A 16,437-nucleotide genomic window follows, 5' to 3' on the forward strand; every position below is an offset into this window, starting at 1 on the left:
TAAAGCAGAAAAGAGACAGGGTTTTCTCAGGTGCAAAGGGGAGTAGAGAAGGGGGAAAATGCCACAGAACCTTTCAGAGATCCACTAGTGCTGCTCCCAGAACTCTGCCTGTTTTGTGCATTTCTTCTCTTGTGCTTTTGCTCATCTGAACAGTCTCTCCAGAAATCAGCAATTGGAAACACATAACAAGTAATTCTCTTTGCCAGGTAAATGGGAACAATAGTTGAGTGGGAAAGAATGAATCACTGCCATTAACAAGAAAACTAGGGTTGCTCTCATCATCAACACAATGCACTGTCTATTCTCAAATGTCAGGGCTCATAACTCACCATTTACAAATTAGACTTAACCCCCTCCCACACAAACCCACATAGCCCTTGCTAGCCTCCAAGCTTAGGTTATAGCTGTCTTTCTCTGAGGGCTACCAATAAAACCTTCAAAATACATATCCTCCAGACAGTCTGGCTTCTTTCAAGATCAAATACTCCTCCCCTTTTCCCTTTGGATTTTGTTTTAATTACAGCTACATCACTGAAAAATGTGGAAAGCCCATCTAAGGCCCTAATTATCCTTAATGTAAGAGGACCATTATTGTCTACAGATGAAATGAATAATACAACCAGTAGGAAAGATTCCAAAGTTTTGATTACCTTAATAAATTCCTAAAAGTGAAGAAACTCACAGATCTTTATCCAATGCAACCACAAATTATTAATGCAGGTGGGAGTATCAAAAGCTAGAGTGTTTCAGCTGGCATCTTACAACATCTGTTGAGATGGTGTTTTTCATCCAGTGTACTGATGGATTATAACTATAGCCACCCAGAAAAGGTGTAACAAGGATGCCAGTTTCCTAGATAACCATCATGTAGGTGTAGAACATGAGATGCTGCTATTTTCAGATGCTCATCAGGATATTAATAACCTCCATACTTTGAAAGTAATGGGCTTGTTTGAATTTCTGGTCCTGAAATATAGAAGACAGCCAGGATATGTTTTTCATTCAGGATGGCTTTTAAACTGAAGTTAAAACAGGTAACTAGAAAAAAGGACACAGAAACAAATTTGAGACTTATTAGTAGAGTCCATTTAGCAAATTCTGATTTCCCAGTCCAACACCAGCAGTTTTTTATTAATGAATAAATCATTCTTTCTTTCTCTGCAGATTGAGAATTCTTCAAAGTGATTTACATGCAGTTCTTAGTGCAGCTGTTTGCTGGGGGTGTGTGCTCTGTGTGGGGGATCTATCAGCAGTCTGGCTACCTCTGTGTGATCTTGGGTAAGGCCTGGATAAAAATCAAAGGCCAGATTGTTCTGTTTTTCCAAATGTGTTGCCTGGGGCCTGCTAATTAATAGAATGTCTAGGAATGTCATACATCTATTGAAAAAAAGCGTCACTTGAAAATTACTATTGTTTTAATTGTATGTTGTCATTTTCACATAGTGACCAATACCCCAGCCTACCAGTCTTCTTGAAAGAGCAAACTGGAACATGGAAAACTGGACACTCAGAGGGAAATGGTGTCTCTTTTTAAGTTATTTTTTAACGTAGGTCTCACAGAGTCATAAATGCTCCCACATGTTGACTGGGGGCCTTATCCTGAAATCCAAACTTGTGTTTCATTCTTATGAATTATTCCAGCATAAGCCAGTGCTGGAGGCTGACTGTAAACAGGGGTTAGAGAATTGAGCTGACTTTGACCTAGCAATGGAGCATAGCTCTGGAAACAAAAGTGCTGGAGATACAGCACTTTGTGTCATGGACAGGCCAGCTGAAACTTGGAGGTTGTGCATGGCAGTAGGCATGCAGGGATGCCTACCAGTAAGTGCTTGCAGGATTGGGTGGTAGGTGGTCCTAATTTATTGCTGTTTTAACAGAAATCTGGGATTTGTTATGGAGTGAGTTAGTTCCTCTGGGAAAGGTGGGTGTAACTTGTCAGGACATGAAGGCTAGCTAACCTCAGACATTTGGGAAGTTGTGTGTGTGTGTGTTTTGATGCATATGATTTTGTTATGTAAAATAGTGAGGCTCACCCCCTGCTCTGCCTGTGGGTTTCTGCACAGTTCTTTTGAAGGAGAAGGGTAGCTCATATGATGAGGTGAGAAAGAAGATGAATGGAAATAGAAACCAGGAGGAATCACTTCTTCAGCTGAATAGTTATAAGTGTTTCTAGAATTCAAAAATTTTTTGTCCTGTGTCACTGGGTATGTAGCAGAAAAAATAGAACATTATCTAAAGGTTACATCTTGATTTTTACAGATTTATTTAGCCACAATTTATTTGTACATGATGAGAGACATTTTGTATGAATATCTGACTGTAAGCATTCCTCAAACACACCCCATGCTGTCAAAAGAAACTAAAATCTTTATTTTTCTTTTCTGTGTAAGTCTTGGATTGGAAGCTGGTTTTCATTTGATTTGTTTCTATCAGTGCATTAGACCAAAGGTGTGTGCTTTGGACCATGGGTATAATTTTGAAGGTTTCTTATGTTGAAAACTCCCTCAGTTGGCAAATAGATCATTCAGTGCTATATTTTCTGGGAGCCCAGCAAAGATGATGGCATTTTGGAGGCGGAAAGAAGCAATGGGGAATGAGGGGGAGTATCTTTTTATCTGTCAAATACAGTTGTGGTATCTCTGCAACACTGTGCTTTAAGTGCAGTGTGCTGGTCTTGGTTTTTATGAGAGTCCTGGAAGAGTTTTGTGCACTGCACAGTCTGATTGACAAAGAGGTTTTCTGTCCTCAGATGACCTTCTTTTAATATAAAAAAAAATTCAATAAAAGTTTAGCCACACAGCAAGGGATGAATTTAAAGACTGCACACCATGTGACAGTGGTAAAACTTTCATAATAGTCGTCATATTTGTTGGTTTAAAAATCAACTTCATTGTCATAGTTAATAGTTTGCAGCTGCTGCAGAACAGAGGCAAATTGCTATGTATGTGTCAGCCTTAAATGCAAGTAAGATTCAGTGACTGGGATGACTCGGTTAGTTTTTCCTATCTATTGGTGATATTACTGATCATCATCTCTACGCGATGAGAGGATTTCATTGCCACATTTCAGCACTGCTGGGCTGATTATGTGATCTCGCAAGTAAAAGAAACTTGTTTTCAGTGTCCTGCCAAAATATACTCCACAACATCCCATTAAAAAGGCTTCCAAGGTCATGCATAAGTAGGTGCAACCCCCTGCAAATCTATGGGCTATCATCAGCATTGATTTAACTAATGAAGGTAAGTTACATGAAAAGTGTTAAAGACTCAGAATTTAGCACCTAATGTGAAGCTCAGTAATAAAAGCCTTTTTGGAAGATCACAAGGTAACTTCTCTGCCAACTTATCACATATGAAAGTAGTTATAATTTGCATCAGGTTCGTATCAGATGGGAATGGGAAGTAGATGAAACAACTCTGTCTCCATCGTGCTAGTGATGTGCAGAAGGTGTGCAAAGTCAAAACAGTCCAGTGGTCAAAGTGTAGCAAGCAGGCTGGGCAGGCAGAGGAATATGTGAAGTGTCTGTTGGTTATCCCGGGCTGAAGGCTATCCAAGAAATCCTCCCTAAGGCATTGGGAGTTGTGGCAACCATAGGCAATTATGTCTAAAGGGATCTGTTGTGCATTTAGGCTGAGAAAATATAGTGTTATTTAGATTTAGGGAGATCTTACTTTACTTCTCCATCCCTACTCTATCTGCTGTTAAAGTAGAACTGAGTTTAAACTGTGGACCTAAAGCTGCAGAATGATGTGTGAGGGGTATCCCCTTTAAGTCATCTCAGAAGGACTGTGGTTATTTAAAGGAGAGCATCCCATGGTGTTTTAGGCACCTGTCTCTGTGGAGAAGCCATGGAGTTCAATAAGCGCAGGTCAGGCTGCCCAGGATGCTGTGTTCTCATGGCTGAGGGTCAGCTTTTCCTCCAAGAAAGTAAACAGTAGAGGAGCAAGAAAGGTCTAATGACTGAGCTTACAAGAAGACAGTACTTTTAATGCTGAAGTCAAAGACTCAGAGCCTAAATGGTGGGAAAACTTCCCCAGGGAAGAGGCAGCCCACACAGTCCTGCACTGGATTACTGTTAGTGCTACTTCACTTATTTGTTTGAGATTTCTCATGTGTTTCCTGGGCCAGAACCTGACCCTCAGGTCTCATTTACAGTTCAGAGAACTTCAGTTTGGCATTTCTGTGAACATTGTGTAATTGCAATAATTTCAACTCTTGTTATTCCTTCAAACTTGGATAATTTGTCAATGTGCTAGTTTATTTTATTACATAGAGACCGTCACTAGCACTGAAGTCTAAAGTAAATACATGGGATATCTAGTTAATCTGTGGTTTTTTTCTTCTGGCCTTCTGTCTTTCTTGGTTTGTGGAGGTTGCTTTGTTTTAAAAACAAATGGAAGTGTATACAAGAAGATGGGTGGAACCTTCAAAGCACCCTGCTGTGTGTGAGGGCTTTAGGAGAGTGGTTCTGGAGTCTGGAAATGCCACACAATAGGTACCTTCCCCCCATTTCTGAAGCCCATCCTCTTGATGGAGTTTCCTAGCCCTGAGGAGTGAGGGATATCTCGGCTGAGCCCTGGTTATTTGTCGGCCAATTCACAATTAGTCAAAATGTCTTTCCATATAAAGAGTAGAGAGGGAAGGGAAATCATCGAATCATAGAAAGGCTCAGGGCCCCATCCAACACGGCATTGAACTTGTGGGGCATCCACAGCTTCTCTGGGCAACCTGTTCTGTGGCTTACCACCCTCAGAGTAAAGAACTGTTTTCTAAAATCTAATCTAAATCTCTCCTCTTTTCAACTAAACCCCTTGTTCCTGTTTGTTCTAGAACTATATGCCCATTTAAAATGTCATTCTCCCTCTTTTTTGTCATGTAAAAAAGCCCCCTTTAAGTACTGGAAAACTGCTGTGAGGTCTTTCCAGAGCCTTCCCTTCTCCAGGTTGAACAACTCAACTCTCTCAGCCTTTCTTTGCAGGAGAGGTGCTCCAACACTGATAAGTTTTGTGGCCCTCCTCTGGACTCACTCCAACAAGTCTATGTCTTTCTTGTGCTAGAGACTCCAGAGCTGGATGCAGAACTCCAGGTGGAGCCTCATGAGAGCAGAATAGAGGAGCAGAACCACCTCCCTTGACCTGCTGGCCACACTGCTTTGGATGCAGTGCAGGATGCAGCTGGCCTTCTGGACTGTGGGCATATCCAAGATATACTCTTGTTAGAAAAGGTAGGACAGATGTCTGGATAGAAAACAGCTATAGATGTGTTGGAACTACCCCTCTAGCATTAGACCTCCATCTATTTTTCTGCCTTTTGGGACAGAGCAACTTGCAAGTTTTTGACCAATAGTTCTCTCTCTCCAATGTCCCTGAGTGTTTCTCGAAGATTGTGGACAAGCAGCCATGTTTTTCCTCAATGGTAGTCATTCTTTTCTGAAGGAGACTTCTTCATTTAGGCCTACAAGAGCAGTTGGCCTGTGTGATTAGAGAAGGAGCGTGGACTTCATCTAATTAAATGTAAGGGCATTTGAAGTGCAAATGTGCTCTTATGGTAGTCCTTCAGCATTCTGTTATAATCTGATATGAAGCCAGTGTGGTTAAGGGACTGTAGGTACCAGCTCTACTTGTCTTAGAGCAGATGTGTAAAATGGCAAATGGACTCTGTCCATAACAGTATCTCTATCTATTAATTAGAGGGGGACTGAGTCAAGAAGAACATCCCCAGATTTTTTGTTTTCTGCTTACAGTGGTGGAAAAGATTGTAGAGATGGTGGTCTGTGTTTATCTTCCTTCTCATGTTGCCTTCCTTTTCTTCTCTAAACATTGACAGAACTTTTCAGGGTAGGCATGAAGTAAATCTGTTGAATATAAATTTTGATTTTTGTCATTGTAGCTTTGCCCGGAACAGCACATAATCTACTGACATTTTGGATCTGCAGGAGAAAACCAGAATGTTTCCACCATCAAAGGTCTCTTGGAGTTGTTGAAAGAAGGCTGGAACAGTCCTGGTTTTTGGACTTTCTTTTCTTCAGGTATTTTTTGTCCTATCTGATTTCCAAAGAGGAGTCTGATTTTCATTTTACATTGCCCCACCCCTGTGGCATTTTTGACACTGGCCAGAAATGAGAAGCCTTGACTTGGAAAGGTGTCATCAAAACAATGACTAGATATACTTGGAAGAAACGTTTATTATTTGGCTTATTGCTGCTGAGGGCTGCTAATTACCAAGCAATTATGACCAGACATAATTTTTCACTGTCTAAAGCTGCCTCTTGGGTTTAATATCTGTCAGAAAACTAAAACTAGTAAATTTTTGAGGAGTCCAAAAAAGGCCAAGAGATGTATAAATATTTCCTCAGGGCATCCTTTGCTACCTTGGACTTCAAGGCCAGGAGTTTGGCTGTCACTGCTTCCTTAGAAAGCATTCTTGGCTCCCGTATCCTGATCCATCTTTTCTCTCCTGGATTTTCAAATAATCAAATCATAAAAGTAGTTAGGGAAGTACATTTTGCATCTGTAACTTCTGTGATCTTTGGATGCTTTAGGAGTCAAAACTCCACATGGATTTGCCACAGCTGAGGGCTGTGTGTTTGACACAGAAATCCTTTTGCACACAAATTAGAGGACAACCAGTGCAAAACAAAGTGGTTATAATGCATTAGCTAAGCAGGAAGCATGGAGATCTGTCTCTGCTGTGTCAGGAAACAATTTGTCTGTGGAAATGGCATGTCACAGTGCTTGGGAAGACAATGCTGTGAGAAATGTTCAGTAAGCTGGTGGCTTGAGAAGGTCCTACAGGGGCACTGTCAGTGCATCAATAGGCCTGATTTATCACTGTATTATATTAAGTCTACTCCACAGTGACTCCACTCAAGTCAGTGAATTTATCATAGGGTAAAGCTGGGGGAAAATAGTGCCTCATCCCTTTTGTCTTCTGCATGAATTTCTTCCACAGAGCCACATCGATACTTTCAGTTCTGTCCTCTTCATGCCCAGCTGTGACAAGGTGGGAGCTGGAAGCTTCTCACTATTGCTTAGAGGAGTTGGGATATATTCCTGGTACTGGCAGAAATTTCTGAACCCCAGATTTGCCAGCTAATCCTTAAAAATGGTTTCTGTTGAAGACAGACACATGAATCTTACAGTGTGGTTCTTGAGAAGGCACTTTGAAAATGGGATTTACTGTTGGGGTGGAACACCAGAGGCTGTCACACCACTAAGCTGAGAATAAACAGAGAAGAAAGCCTACATGAGAATGCCATGAAAGTGGGTATAAATGAGGGAGGGAGTAAATTCTTGCATCCAAACAGAATTTGGCATTTGCCTGTAACATGCAGGTGCTTTGCCAGCATGAAGAACAGAACTGAGAAGTGAAAATCTACATCTCCGTGTTCATCTTTCAGCAAGCTTCCAAGCATACACATTTCTTTCAAAATCACTACCAAGCTGTTTATGATACATCTGTGCCAACTGCAATGTTTTATGTAGTCATTGAAGCCAAATCATTGTGACCTGATGTGACTCAGTTTTCTAAAAGGGTGCGTCTTGAGAATTCTCATTTTCTTCAGTTCAAAGTGAAACACTAGGAAAAGTGTTGGAATGGATCTGAAAACAGTGCAGCATTCTTATGCAGAGGCAAGAGTGTCATTCAGGCAAACACCAGAAGAAAATCTGTCTTTGGTGTGTTTTTCAAAATGAGTCTGAAATGTTAGTTGGAAAAGTGTCAGGAATATGAGACTTAAATGAACTCATTTACATGCTCTGATTTTGCCTGTATCTGTGGTATTGGGAAGTGCAATAATAAATTCTAAGTGCTCTGTTCCTGAAATTTTAGTTCACTTTTTTTTTTCCCTGCATGGAAATTTATTTAAGAGTCTATGTGAAGTCTGTTTTTTTTCCTCACTGGTTTTATTTTTTTCCTTCATATTTCTTTTTGTTCTTCTCCCTATTTCTCTGAATATAAGTTTTATACCTCTGTGTGACTTTTAAACCTGTTGTGCATATGGAGAAGAATTAAGTGAAAAATTTTCTCTTTTCTTGGTCTGCTTTTTTTTGTATTTTCTTTTGCTGTTGGTTTTATTGGATTATAGAAAAACTCTTATTTATATATTCAGCTGTTTAGATATGTTCTCATGCATAGATCATGGTTTATTATGCATTTCATTCTTGTTTCCTCAGATACAAATCAACAGTAAAATTTTCCAAAGTTTTTTAAATTGAGGTCAGATGCTTTCAGGCTCATAAATCCTCTTGGTCAGTGTAAGATATTTTGATACTTGAAATTTGTCATCATCTTTCTCTTTAGTAGCACTGCCTGGTTTTATCTTCATCTGAGATTGGACTGGACAGTTGAGCATTGTCAGAATTTATAACGAGCAGTTGGATTTATGTGTAATAACACCAGTGATGCTGGGTTGTTTTGTTTTTCAGAGGTTCCCACTACAGCAAACAACAACAGACACAGATAAAAATGGCTGTGTTTTTTTTTCTCATGCAAGCCATGAAAGGTAATTTTTTTTTAAGTATAGTAGTTGATGAGAGACTTCCTTCTGATGAAATTAGATTCAGTAGCATAACTGACGAAATAAGGAGACTACCCTAAATGACCTTTGTGTCTGAGTCTTTATTTGAAAGGGAACAAGACTTCTTTGAATGTACTTCCAGATAGTATCTACATTTCTTAGAAACTTGCAGGGCTTTTTGCGGGAAACCCCCAGACTATTTCTGTGTGGCTTTGGCCAAAATTATTTGGTTTTCTATTACCAAATTTCAAAAAGGTTGAATAGTTGGCTTTTCTGAAGGAAAGGCAATACTTTCCATACAGAAAAGTCCCCGTTTTTTTAAGCATTGCTTTTTTTTCTTTCCACATTTCTGACAAGCAAAAGAGTACAAAAGTACCTGGAAGTACAGTTCTTGTGTCATGAAATTGCAATGTGAAAATAAGATTTACAGTCTCTGAGTTTTTGCCTGCTGCAGCACCAGTCAGTGCCAATATATTAGGCTCAAAATTTGATGTAAATACAAACACAGATTAGTGTTTCTTCCACTGCAGCATTGCAAATACCATTATGGCTAATTGCCATTGACACCAGTCAGTGAGGAATAGAGGCTGTAGCTGCCTAAACAATCTGTACTATTATTTAAAGGGATAAGCTGCCCTTTTTATAGCCTTCTGCTGTGATTGCTGGAGTGCTCATACTAGTGCAAAAGGTGTCAGATGAGGAAACTTTGCCAACAAAAAGCTAATAATGTGAAAAAAAGGAAAGTTAATGTGGACAGGAGGGAGTGGCATAAACTGAGGTCATGTAATTTGGTTAAAGTCTGAATTGATATTGCTTCGAAATTGCAGTGCAGTCATCTTGTGTGCTTGAGATTATGCAGTGTTGGTGCCACAGTGAATTACAGGTGTTAAGTTTTTTGGGGCAGTTCTGTCTAAAACCAGGGTTGGATGCCCTACCTGTTGGGTAGTGTGCTTTATGGGCTGTTTCAGCAGGTCAGCATAAAACAACAACCCTGATCATGAATCTTACTCCTGTGTGAGTGAAAGAGTTTGTGCTGGTCTGTGTTGCCCTTCCTAGACACATGGAAGGGGTTCTCAGGTGGTGTTTTTTTCCTATCCTTGTCTCTGTAGACTGTGGGGGTACATTTATGGAATCTGAAACTGCTTTTCAGAATGTGGGAGTACAGTATTGTTGCTGTTCTGTCTACTTCTTATTTTAAACCAAGGGATTGTACCTCCTGACTTTCCTAAATCAGGCTTGGAGGCTTCAGTTATGATTGAAATGAAGATGAAGGCTTAAGTGCAAGGATTAGATAGTTAAGATGAGGGTTTAGAAAATACCCATTATTTCCATCAGATAATTTTGTGATATTTCTGTAAAGAAGGCTCTTCAACAAAAACTGGAAGGAATTCGGCCATGAGGAATTCCAGCAGTGAGAATTTGAGATGTTTGGGAAATCAGGAGCAAACTGAAACTGAGGTCTTAGAAATAGTGATATTTTTTTTTTCTGGTGCCAAAAAGCATGCCAAGTTATTTTGTCCTGAACAATCTGTAGATTTAATTGCTCTTGAAGTGCCCAAGGGGTTCTCTGACAGAGTTTTGGAATCTGTGGCTCTCCTTGGTGCTGTGTTTTACAGCTTTGTAACAAAACACTGAAGCTGATTTCTGTAGTGGATAAAGTGGAGTACAGTATATATTTGATCTCTTTCAGTAATTAGAAACCTTAACCATTTTGTAAACAAAGACTCAGCCCAGTGTGAACATGCCTAAAAAAAGAGAAGTTTTATTGGATTGTGGAAGTAGCGTATCTTGTATCTTCTTCACTTATTTAAACATAAGGCCTTAATTTCAGAGTTAGGAATAAGAAAGATGACAAGGAATAGCGCTAGATTGGAAAATATGAAGCCTGTGCCTAACTCCAGTGAAAATAGTTATGGCTGAGTCATTTTGATGAAAGCATGTACAGCCAATAAATTCAATAAATAGGTATATTTAAACACATGGAGGCAATGTTTACATAAGGAAACTTGACAACAACATTTTAAGGTGTATAAAATTTTTTTCATTTGCCATGAAAATGTGTGCTATTGTATAGATTTCCTTTCTCTTTCCCACAGTCTATGAAAAGTTGAGGCCAGAAACAGCTTGAAGACTGAACATGGTATGTCCTTAAAATCCAGCCATGCACATCTGCCAGTAGTGGACATTGACCTTCTCTTTCCTGCTGTGGGCAGATGTCATTCAGTTCAGGAAATATCAGAGAAGTGACACAGCTCTGGCTTAGCACAACAGTGACCCTATGAAACGTGGCCTTGGAAATCTTAGTGTGCTGGAAAGCCAGGATCTCTGAGCATTCCCACTGCATACAGCCTTTGGCGTGGTTAGCAAGGGTAGAACGGTTTAATCTTTGCACTTTCCTTCTCTTTTATTTACAGATGTTACTAACAGTGGGAAAAGCTAATGAGCAGATGAACAGCAAATATTTTGAACTTTCAGTATTTCTGAGATATTGAGGTAAAGCAGGGTAGAGCAAAATTTTGTATAGACAGGTAATACCTTTTACTAGGTGAAATGATAGTACTGGAAAGAAACAGCGACTCTCACTTGATAAAAGCTTGTCTCTTTTCCCCAACTTTTACATCAGTTGCTCCAGTGATGTCTTTACCAATGTAAAATCACTATTTTTTTTCTTACCATTAGTTATTTATTAAGTTTAAAGACAGAAGACAAAATAATTTAACTATCTACATTTTGTGGATGTCGCAATGTGAAGCAATCCTGAGGGATATACTCTTCTGTAAACTGATACTGTGTTTTAATTTTGTTTCTATCAAAAAAAGTATTTAGATTGAGCAGCAAAATATTTGGAACTGTGATATTTTACTAAGAATATATGTACTCCAATGTATATTCAGGTAAGGATGAAACATATTAACAGTCTAATGTTTGTATCAGGTATCCTTATTTTGTAAACTACTTGAAGTTATGTGTCTGACCCCATCATTACCACTTGCCATCATAGAAATCCAGTTTCACTGAAGTGTTAAGTTCCCTGCTATTCAGGAAACTGTTTCTTTGGATTCCATTTTCTCTGTTTTTAATAAATCTTGGTTTTGGCTTGGGTCACTCTTGCCTAGGTAATATTACAAAAATGCCTGTAGAATGATGAGAAGCTCATCAGCTTTATGAAGAAGACCTTCAGACTTTCCAGAACTTAAAAGTTCCTCTCAGTGCCAATCATTAGACAGGAAAGAGGTTATTCTGTTATTTTTTAGTAAATTTTGCCTCCCATCAGACTCCAGTGAACAAACAAAAAAAAAAGCCCCCAGAACCTTGAAGACTAAAAGAAGGCTGAAAATTGGTGTTGGTGGGTAGCCATATAATATATATTAAAAAAAAAAAAAAAAAAAAGATGAAAACTGTCTAATTTATGCTTGGCTCTTGCAGTGCATGAGGAATGCCATCCTTCAGCCATCATGTCATTTGGAGCATTAGTCACAAAAGGAACTACGTGACTTGCTGATAATATCTGCGTATGGGAAATCATCAGAGGATTTGTTAGGATCCATCCATGGCTGGGTGGACTCTCGTGAGCTGTGTGGAACAACCAGAGCATGTTGGATGGGCAGCTCTCTTCTGCACTAATGTACTTTCGGCCTGTGAAAAATACTGTCAGAAATGCTGGACTCCTGTGTTGAAGGTGGCATTTTGAATGCTGCAGTACCTGGGTGCCAAAGTGCTTAGAAGTGATTCAGTGGGTTAAACCCAGAAATCTGAGTTTACCAAGTATTGTCACGGATAAATTCTTTCAGCAGTTGTTCTAAGACAGCTTATTTAAACTTAAGGCCTTAATTTCAGAGTTAGGAATAAGAAAGATGACAAAGAATAGCACTAGATTGGAAACTATGAAACCCATGCCTAACTCCAGTGAAAATAGTTACAGCTGAGTCATTTTGATGAAAGTATGTACAGTGCTAAGACAGTGGCTAAGACAGAAACTAATGTCTTCAGAAAATGAATTAAAAAGAATTCCTATTCCTGTTAGATAAAAGGCATTGTGCCTGATTTCCTATCTGTAAAAAAAATCTGAGAATAAACACAGCTGTTGAATATCTTGAGGTAGAAAACCAATGTCTTCTTCATGTTTTATGATCTACAAATTTAGCGTGTCAGGCCCCTTGCATAGCAGCTAATAAGCATTTTCCACTAAGCCAGGTTGCATGGTATGCTTGAAGATGAAGTATCTGTTTCAGTGGCTACTTTTAGCCTGTTTGAGAGATATTTGTATGCGGTAAAATGCACAGCATAACCTCTGGCTGATCTTTCAGTAGTAAAACTTGACATCAAATTCATAACTTTATTAACACTTTCATTACTTTGTGACCTCATCCTAATAGGACCAGGTTGGGTTCAGGCAGGGTAAGTGATGCATTGGTTATAGGACACATTGGCAACCTGATATCCACGTACAATATGATGTGTGATATATGTGAGCTAGAAATATATATGTGAATGTCACATTTGGGGAGAAGCACACTTCCTAAACCATGGAAAGTGCGAAGTTAGCCTCAGCTCTTTTCTTCTATATATATACTTGGACTTAGTCATTTACTGAACTGAATTTAAATAAACAAATAAGACTTTATTTGTACTTGGTAGAAAGTTCCAGTATCTTTCCAGTGAAAACTTTGCCATTAGGTCTTAATGAATAATTAATTTTTCACTTTACTTTCTGAACTAAAAAACCTAAAAAAATATTTCAGATTGACTCATAGTGAAAAATTTTTGTTTATCTCACTGTAATAAAAAATCCAAACATAATGCAAATAAAATAAATAAAACACATATTTCTGCTTACATTAAACATTTTCTGCACCAAAATACTTTATTTCATATAATTGTGGGATTTTTAATCCTCCTTAATTTTAAACACATTTTAAAAGAAAACAATTATTTTGAAAAGTCAAACCATTAAAAACAAACAAATATTTTCAAGTTTTTTATGTACCTCTCTGCTCTCATCCTAGCTACATTTTACAGCAAATAATCTACTAAGTGGTGTTTTTTTTAATGTTGATTTATAAATGATTCCTTTAGCTGTCCTGGTCATTTTCTGATGGCTGCTTGCCATGGTGTCATGTGTTTCGCAAAGTTTTCAGAGAATTGTGGTGCGTCCAGTTTGTGCACCTGAAAAATAAATATGGATAAATACATGTGAAGGCCCTTCCTTATCTATGGTTGGTGTAGGCTGCAGGTTAGGCTTGTTTTAATCTTGAAAATCTTTAATTTCCACAGGGCAAGTGAACCTTAAGGCTTTGTTTTCTGTGCTTGCAAAGGAATCAGACTAACACTGTGTTATCTTATTCTTCATCTACATTTTAGGTCTCCATTTAGTTGATTTTGGAAAGTACGAAGTATTTGAGAGGATTAGAGGTGACAGAAGAAGAGGAATTCAGAGCATGTATTGAGTAAGGGATGTTGACTGTGGAGGGAGATTTTGGAGCTTGTTGTGTTTATGGACAACTGCATTGCAGAGTTCATTTGAATGCTCTGGGATTCATAAACTTGTGTAGCCTGGAAGGCAGGGCCCATTGGAATGAGTCAGAATTTCACTGCAAATGATTTACCCAGCTTTAAGGTAACACTTAAAGAATTAGTGGTAAAATAATTTTTTTTTTAATTCTAAAGGTCTAATTTAAATTGACAAACACACTTGAAACTGCAGATGGGCTCAAGCTGAAAAGTAGAGTGTGTGAAGCCTTTCCAAGCTCAGGCAGGTTGGGATCCAAACCTTTTCCTACTGCTCCAACTTTTGGTTGCTTTTAAATTCCTCTTTGATTCTTTATTATGTCTTGTGTAAATCTAAGATGGTGGCAACAGCTGGTTACAAGGGATTTACAATTGTTTGGGTGGGTGTTTAATGAGAATTCACTTTTTCTCAAGTTGAGCCCTGACTCCTGAGCCAAGCTCAGTGTCCATTAATGCCTAAAAGCTTGCTGCCTAGCTCACGCCTCCAGCTAGGACTAGTTCAATTCTACTAAATTTTCCTTTCAAAGCCTTTTCAAAGGCTTTCCTTCAATCCTTCCCCAGTGAGGCTGGTCTGCTCTCAGCCCCAATGTCATGGCTACCAGTGAAGAGGCCTCAACAGTTGCTCCATGTATTTTTGGACAAGGTAGAAATATAATTATTGTTAGACACATCTAATGCTACTCAACTCATCATGCTACAGAATTGACAATTATCTGAGTGCTGCTTTTCTTCTTGAACAGTATTGAAGCAGTAACTAAAATTTGGACCAGTAGCCAGGAAGATTGCAATTAATGGAGTGACACATACAAACCCTGTTTTGATTTCAGCACTCCTCATTTGACAAGTGTTTACTTAGACAGTGTGTAGTCAAAATGAATTGTCATCTTCTGCAACCCCAAGTGTTTGATATGTCAAAATTCTTGTGAAAATAGATAAACAAAATCTGAAATTTCCAGATGGACAGCTATACTGCAAGCAATCTGCCCATGTTTCAAGTTTGAAAATTATTTGAATCACTTGTTGCAATACAAGCACATCTTAAAATATTAGGACTTGTATCATAGAAGACTTGCTGTAATAATGAAAACAATCTTAGTTTCTATTCAAATAGGTTATGTATTTTGATTTTGGTGGATCTGATTTTATGTCTCTACATTTTCTTAGATGCCCTGCCAAAAGAAAGAGGGAAAAATGTTCCCCAATGAGCCCAACACAGGCAGATAGACCAAAACTGTCCTTGGCAGTGGGGGTCTGCTGTATTTGTGTTCCGGTGAAATCGTGAAGAATGCTGTTGAGTACATTTCCTGTGACTTATCTTCTAAACTGCTTATACTTTTCTGTGATGAGCACATTGAAAAGCAGCCTGAATGCTCAAAGCTTGATTTTTCAGAGGAAGTTACATGTGCCCTCCAGTAGTCTTTGAGATTTTACATGCTTCAAAATGCAACCTGAAGTTAAGTAATATAGTTGTTGTTCTGTATGTGGTTTGAGAGATGTGCTTTGCAGATATCTAAAATTTCATTTGTGGACCTTAAAAGTGTAGATACCTGGATGTGGAAAGTGTAATTAATTTATGAATCTTTTTATCCTTCCTCCTTCATTTCTATCCAGCTGTGTATGTGACATTAGCCTACCTGGTATAGATGCAGAAATCCACATGTAATGTGCAAGCCCCATATTAACTCTTTCCAAATGAGCCATACAAACTCTGTAACTCTGCTCATTACCTGGAATGGTCAAGCTATTTTTTGTGTAGGCTAGAGAGGAAGTTTACATCAAGATGACAATTCTGAGTTTTACTGAGGTCAGAAGGGCATAGACTCAAGCACTGAGATTCTGACACTAGTTGTGAAATTTCAGTAGCTTGTATAATTTTATATATTACTGATGAAAGGTGTATACAAAAAGTTTATACAAGTTTCTTGAATTTTAGAGAATATCTTTCCTGTTTTTCAATGAGCTCAACCCTGAACTTTCTTATGGTTATGTCAATTTTACATAGTTTTCTTTGCTGAATTTAGTCCTCATACGCTGGGGCCACACAGCCCGCCGCGGTCCTGCCCCGGGCCAGCCCCGCCTCTGCCGGGCAGCTTGGGACTGCTGTGTGAGAGCAGTGCCCGTGCCGAAAGTGAAAAAAAAACCCCAAAAACCCCCTGGGATCACGCGGGCCGGCCTGCCCTGAGGGTATCGGTGTGGCGCTGCGGCTCCGCGCACCGCACAGCGCAGGAACCGCGACACAGCACCCCCCTCCCGCACTCGCCAGGCCACCCTGACGAGAAGGGAAGAAAGTAGCAACCGAAAAGATGTCATCCCAGCAGCCCCAGCAGAAGAAAGAACGTGATAAGCTACAAAAGCAGCTGCTGTTTGAGAACTCAACCAGCACCAATCTTCAAAGTCAACAACAACCAATC

At 39.1% G+C, this 16,437-nt stretch overlaps 1 long non-coding RNA gene across 1 annotated transcript in view; it reads left to right on the forward strand.

Annotated features, from left to right (window-relative positions):
* LOC125328037 overlaps positions 1–16,437 on the forward strand; it is a 270,003-nt gene that overhangs the window by 105,913 nt on the left and 147,653 nt on the right. Inside the window, exon 7 of the long non-coding RNA XR_007204508.1 lies at positions 13,880–14,135. This is a non-coding gene — a long non-coding RNA (uncharacterized LOC125328037). The remainder of the gene's footprint in view (positions 1–13,879; positions 14,136–16,437) is intronic.

Source organism: Corvus hawaiiensis, chromosome 6, assembly GCF_020740725.1.
Source record: "Corvus hawaiiensis isolate bCorHaw1 chromosome 6, bCorHaw1.pri.cur, whole genome shotgun sequence".
NCBI lineage: Eukaryota > Metazoa > Chordata > Aves > Passeriformes > Corvidae > Corvus > Corvus hawaiiensis.